Source organism: Leptonychotes weddellii, chromosome X (genome assembly GCF_054177405.1).
Source record: "Leptonychotes weddellii isolate Sample4059 chromosome X, ASM5417740v2, whole genome shotgun sequence".
In the NCBI taxonomy this organism is placed as follows: domain Eukaryota; kingdom Metazoa; phylum Chordata; class Mammalia; order Carnivora; family Phocidae; genus Leptonychotes; species Leptonychotes weddellii.
In genome coordinates, this window is record NC_138385.1 from 95,689,221 (window position 1) to 95,696,503 (window position 7,283).

Here is a 7,283-nt window from a genome sequence, read left to right on the forward strand (position 1 = left end):
ACACACACACGCTCTTCCCCGTAGATTTGCCAGGCCATCACACACACACACACACACACACACGCACTCTTCCCCATAGATTTGCCAGGCCATCACACACACACACACACACGCGCGCGCTCTTCCCCATAGATTTGCCAGGCCATCTCACACACACACACACACATGCGTGCGCTCTTCCCCATAGATTTGCCAGGCCATCTCTCTCACACACACACACACACACACACACACACTCTCTCTCTCTCTTCCCCATAGATTTGCCAGGCCATCACACAAACACACACACACACACACACACACATGCTCTTCCCCATAGATTTGCCATGCCATTATTGTTCCCTTTACCAGGGAGAAATAAAATCGGGAGCCGGCTACATTCTCAAATCTCAAAGATCAGTAGTCTTTTCCGGAAAAATGGGATTTTTCTCATTGGACTTAAAATTACACGAACTGGCATTTTTTTTTTTTAAGATTCTATTTATTTATTTGACAGAGACACAGCGAGAGAGGGAGCACAAGCAGGGGGAGTGGGAGAGGGAGAGGGAGAGGGAGAAGCAGGCTTCCCGCGGAGCAGGGAGCCCGATGTGGGGCTCGATCCCAGGATCCTGGGATCATGACCTGAGCTGAAGGCAGACGCTTAACGACTGAGCCACCCAGGCGCCCCATGAACTGGCATTTTGATGCAGTTATTTGCAATTTTTTAATTGACTGCTTGCCATGTGTTGTAGCAACTTTCCCCTTAAGCCCCGAGTGGGAAATAAACTGAAAAGGACTTACACATAGAACACCAAGGAATTGGGGAGTGGAAAGAAATAACTTAGAGTTGACTGGGGGCCAGAAAAGGCTTTACCGAGGAGGTACAACGAGTTTTAAGTTTGGACCTTTAGCCAACAACTTCCACATACGTTACAGGGGTTTAGCTTCAAGACCTAGGTGGAGCCTGCTCTTTCGGGCACATCACAGGAAGCCAGTTACTAACAGGTACCGCCACTGAAGGGTTGGCTTTTCGGGATCCATAAGGAGTAAAGAAGCTTGCACTCATCACCGGGCCAGAGCCCACCAAAGAAGACTCCAAGCGCGTTGTCATGGTAATTTCCAGGGGCCAGTGGCAACACTGAGATGGCCCCACGCTCCACAAATCCAAGGGGCTTGTGCTCCCCTCAGCCAGCCGTAGAGGGTCTGATGCTGCATGCCTGGAGTGGGCAGAGCTGCTCAGTGGAGATCAACATCACCGGTAATGAGTCAATAACCGTGAGCCTAGTGGTGTTGATTAGTTGCGAGCACTATACCTTAATAATGCACTATATGGCTTCTGTGCTTTGATCTTGGCTCCTTCATGTACTGCCCTGGCAAATGACGTAGGCAAATTAAATTACTTGGTGTCTTAAACTCCAAGCTCCTAATCTGGAAAGTGGGGATAATTTGTGAAGTTAACTGAAATTATCCATGTTAAGACTTCACAGCATTTGGCACATAGTAAGTGCTCAATTAATACCGGTTGCTCTTACAATAAAACTGTTATTATTGTTGCAATTCAGAGAGATTAGTGTTGGGGTTTTACTCTGGAAAAGCCCAATAAAGTAGAAGAGGGATTGACCTCGGATTAATGGGCAGAAGGTCCTACTCACAGGTGAAATCAGCAACTCCTCCATTTACTTGAAAGACACTGATCACACGTCTGCTGGTTTTCAGGCACTGTGCAAGAGCCTGAGTGTTATTACAAGATCCATCATGATCCCAGCTCCTCGAGCTCATAGTCACAGGACCTGGTTTCAAAGAATAATGCAAGAAGGGTTTTCATACAGATTCTGCAAATGCTCATTTGTTTTATACTGAATAATTTTGCTTCTTGAAATTGCTATGGTGGCTTTCTTCTCTGATCGTTTACCTTTCTTCCTCTCAATGACAATGATTGCTTCTAGCATTGTTTTCGGTCATCATTACTGGAGGGCTAGCCTCGTGTGAATTACGCCAAAACTCAGAGGAATGCACCACTTGTGGACTGGGAGAATTACCAGGGTCAAACCACCCAGGGTTGTCCTGAAGATTTCTAAACAGGCAGCAGCTGCCGGCACCTGGCTATAATATTAAACCTGGCTATCTTTGGGCCTTCTGACCTGAAAATTCCTTGAGTATTGTTTAAATAGAAATAAACTCCGGCTTCTTACAAAAAATAAGTGGCAGCAGTTTAGACCCCATTCCCTCCCTAGAATGAAGCTACTACCTTTTCTCCAGAGGTGACATTTGATCTTAAAGGTTGAGTGAGTGTGTGGCAGGACCTCTTGAACAAAGAAAATAGTATGTGCCTAGAATAGAGGCATAAGAGAAAGAGCATGGCAGTGGGCAGGGGACAGCTTTAGGTACAGGAAAGTCACCTGGATCGGAAGAGAGGGGTTGGGGAACGAGCTAGAGGCAGGTTTGGGTGACATCATGATGGATCATGTATTCTCTTGTTAGGTTTGGTCCAGAGAGCATATTTTTGGTTCACAAAGAGGACTCCTGGAGGGGCGCCTGGGTGACTCAGTCAGTTAAGCGTCTGCCTTTGGCTCAGGTCATGATCTCAGGGTCCTGGGATCGAGTCCCGCATCAGGCTCCCTGCTCCGCAGGAAACCTGCTTCTCCTTCTCCCTCTGCCTGCCGCTCCCCCTGCTTGTGCGCTCTCACTCTTTCTCTCTCTTTGTGCCAAATAAATAAATAAATTTTAAAAATCTTTAAAAAAAAAAGGACTCCTGGATGTTGTTTCTCTTTCTTTCTTTAGACAACCCTGGGTGCTGAGTCGGCCTCACTTCTTAATTCCTACTGAGCCGTAAGTGTTTCTTCCTGTGTACGTTAAGCTGATGCTGATAGATCCTGATTTCTCACGGCTGGCGTTAGCCTTATGTGTTCCGCGGCACCGAAGGCTGTTCTAATCATATTTTAGGAGTAGATAATGAGGTTCAACACCTAATGTTTTCTTGGCACAAGGATGTTTACAAAAGCTAATTAGAAAGTTTTGATGTCATTTTGACTAATTAGCTGTAATGACTCCATCCCTACCATTATGTGTCACCTTCTGGCAGATCACCAAACATACTCAGATGTTTGCTTAGCATTTCATTTAATGGTGAACATGAGATGCTTCTGACTTATGAAAATAGCATAGAACAAATATAAGACAAAGTCCCTGTCCCCAGGGACTTGTTTCAGATAGGATTGGAGTGTGACTCAGCATCCTTCCTTATGTGTCAGGACAGGGTGTCACTTCTATTTCAGTCAAGAGAGTCACATTTTCCATTCTTCCAGAAAAGTGGGTTTCCCATGGGACTTGAATATGGGGGTGGAGGCAGTGACTTGGTAGAATTTGGGAGGATGGTTGGAGTTGACAGCGCTACAGAGAGTGGAGACAAAGTCTCTTCCTACCAGCTGTGTGTGTGGCACTTTGTCTTCCAGGAGCTGGCATTCTTGGTGGAGTGATCGTGAACATACACAGATAAGACAGAGTAATTCTAGAGTGGGGAGAATTTGTAGGTGAGCCAGAGTAAAGAGTAGGGAATGCTTTGGGTCTCTTTAAGAGACAGCCTGCCCAGAACAAAGGTTTGGGGGGAGTAATAAATGAGAAATAAAGGAGATTGGATCTGCTGGGGAAGACTATATTTAAGGCTTCAGTTTGGACTTTAACCTGGAAGACACTGGTTCTTAAAAACTCATTAAGACTGCCGGGGGTGGCGGGTGCTTCTTAAAAATACAGATTCTGAGGCCCTACCCCAGACCTAGTGAGTCAGAATCTCCAGGGGGTGAAACCCAAGCATCAGTATTTCTCATCGCATCTCCAGGGGATTTGAGCACTCTCCTATGCTGGGGACCAGTGATGCTGGCGGTGTGAGATCCAGAAAGCCTGGCAATGTGACAGCACTTGTGTTTTCCCCTTTGTAGAGAAAGATGGTGAGTGAGGAAGCACATTTAGGAGACTTGCTATGAGCCCTTGCTACCAAGTGTGGCCCTGGACCAGCAGCGTGGGTATCACCCAAGAGCTCATTAGAAATACAGAATCTCAGGCACCACCCCAGATCTCCTGGATCATAATCCGCATTTTAACAAGATCCTCAGGGAATCATGTGCACATTTTAATGGTCTGAGAAGTGATGATCTAGGTGTTAGGGAGATACGGCAGAAAGGGTTAAGAAACCAGGGCAGGAAATGGGGACAGATAGGAAACTGGAATCTCAAGTTTAGAATGGAACCAGCAATTGGACCAATCTGAAGCTGAATGAAGAAACTGAGGCTTTTTGCTATCCCCAATAATGGCCGGGAACTATCCCAGACTGAGTGGCAGATGAGCTCTTTTTGATACAATACAGGGGCAAGAATCTCATTACAAATATAGGGAGTATAGGCAACAAAGAAGCCGAAGATGGTGAATTTTTATTGTTAGGCTCATGACTCAGAGAATGAAGAGCAAGGGCAAGGAAGAGGCCACTGTGGAGAAAAATGCTGAATCCGGTTTTAGGTATACTGAGTTCACTATTTGAACAAGGGAAAGTAAGGAAGTCGACAGAAATGAGAGCTGAAGTCTGAAGCCAAAGAGGTAAATAATTAAGAGGACTGCCTGAGAACGAGCACACTGCATGCTTTTTCTATACAAATGTATAGAAAAAGACTTGCCAAGGATCAAGTAAAGTCAGGCTTCAAGGACAAGGTCATGTGGTGACAGTCAGTGGGTACCGAACAGAACGTCAGTGTCATACAGTGGCAGCATCGTGGAGAAGCTGCTGAAGGTTGCAGCAACCCTTGCTTGAGAAGAATCAGAGATGTCACATTTTAGTGCTACAGCAAGAACAAAAGAGACAGATGACTATAACCAGATCCTGAAAGGTTGGGATCATTTCAAGTTCCCTTCTCTTTTCTTAACATGCTGTGACTTTTCACGGGGCTTGGAAACTTAGAAGAGAGATGGCGGGAGTCTTCTGAAAGAAAGCCAGGTTTCACTTTGAGCCACACGAAACTGTGGGAGGAAATGTGGTTGCCCAGAGAAAGCCTAGCATAGAAGATCAAATTCTCCATCAGAGCCAAGGCTAAGAGAACACCTGGTATGGTGGTTTGAAAATATATCCACCAGTTCTTGGTACTTTTGCCCTCGAGAGTGAAGTTTTCTTTCCCCCTCTTTGCTCGGTGAGCTTGGGCAAATCAAATTAATTCAATGAACATTATTTGCCACTGAACTGTTCTGTGCCATTAAATGTCCCTCCATAAAATACAGGGGCATTTCCCCCTTGCCTATGGTTCCAGGACAACATGAGGTATTAGTACCACCCAGTGGCACCTAATGCGATGGAGAGTGGCAGCTTCCCTCTACCCTCAGTCATCTCTCTTTCCAGCTCTTTCTTCCTTTCTTCCAGGAGAATCCAATCAGTGCAGCCCCAGAATCCCTAAAACACATCCCTGTATCATTTCCACCTCCAATAACAGATCTGACGAGACAAATGTTACTGGGAAGGATTCCTTTTCAAACATTTTATTTTGAAATGACTTTAGGTTTACAGAGATTTGCAACAACAGTGCAAAGAGTTCCCATAGACCCTTCCCCCAGTCTCCTCTATTGTCGATGTCTACAAAACGAAGCAATTAGCATGGGTACAATACGACTATCTGAACTACAGACTTTATTCAGATCGCACCAGTCTTTCTATTACTGTCATTCTCTGTTCCAGGATCCAGGCCAAGATACCACACTCCATTCAGTCCTTATGATTCCTTAGTTTCCTGTTTTCTGTGGCACTTTCTCCGACTTTCCTGTTTGTCCTGACCTTGACACTTTTGAAGAGCACTAGTCAGGTATTGTGTAGCGCATCCCTCCATTTGGGTTTGTCTGATGTCTTTTCATTATAAGACAGGGGAGAGAAACCACAGAGGCGAGGTGCTCTTCTCATCACATTATATCTGAGAGTATGTCTTAGTTGCTGCTGTAATAAATTACCATGAATTTAGTGGCTGAAAATGACAGAAATTTATTCTCTTATAATTCTGAAGGCCAGAAGTCTGAAATGAGTCTTATGGGGCTAAAATCAATGTTGCCAGGCCTGCTTCCTACGGGACGCTCCAGGGAGAATTGTTCCTTGCTTCTTCCAGCCTCTGGAGGCTCCCAGCATTCCTTGGCAGGTGGTACAGCACTCCAGTCTCTGCTTCTGTCATCACATTGCCTTCTCTTCTTCCATAGTCAGATCTCTCTCTGCCTCCCTCTTATAAGGACTCTTTCTTTTTTTTTTTTAAAGATTTTATTTATTTATTTGACAGAGAGAGAGCACAAGCAGGGGGGCGGCAGGCAGAGGGAGAGGGAGAAGCACGCTCCCAGCTAAGCAGAGAGCCCGACATGGGGCTCAATCCCAGGACCCCGGGATCATGACCTCAGCCAAAGGCAGATGCTTCACCGACTGAGCCACCCAGGCGCCCCTATAAGGACTCTTAAGATTACACTGGGCCCTGGGGTGCCTGAGTGGCTCAGTCGGTGAAGCGTCTGCCTTCGGCTCAGGTCATGATCCCAGGGTCCTGGGATCGAGCCCCGCATCGGGCTCCCTGCTCTGCGGGAAGCCTACTTCTCCCTCTCCCACTCCCCCTGCTTGTGTTCCTTCTCTCACTGTGTCTCTCTCTATCAAAAAAATAAAATAAAAAAAAACTTAAAAAAAAAAAAAGATTACACTGGGCCCACCCAGATAATCCAGGATAATTTCCCCATCTCAATTGCAACTGCAAAGTCCCTTTTGTTACATAAAGTTTGCCATATAACATAGCCACAGGGTCCAGGGATCAGAACTTGGATATCATCGGGGGCCATTATTTGACCTACCACAGGCTATGTGATATCCACATGACTTATCAGTGGCGATGTTAACCTTGATCACTTGGTTAAGGTGGTATCCTATCAGGATTCTCTCCACTATAGAGTTATTATTTGGGGAGATAGGTTCCTTTTAATGACCAGAAGTATGATCTGGTCATACTTTAGGCCCATACCTAAAGTAATGATGTTGACACTGGGTAGCCATTCAACACCACTTAGATGAAGTACCACACCCTGGCAGACCCAGTATTAGGCCCTGCAGTGGTCCCTACTCTCAGGGAGCCAATTGCCTAATTAGGACAACATTTTCAGTTTCTTTCTTTCTATTTATTTATTTATTTATTTATTTGACAGAGAGAGACACAGCGAGAGAGGGAACACAAGCAGGGGGAGTGGGAGAGGGAGAGGCAGGCTTCCCGCGGAGCAGAGAGCCCGATGCGGGGCTCGATCCCAGGACCCCGGGATCA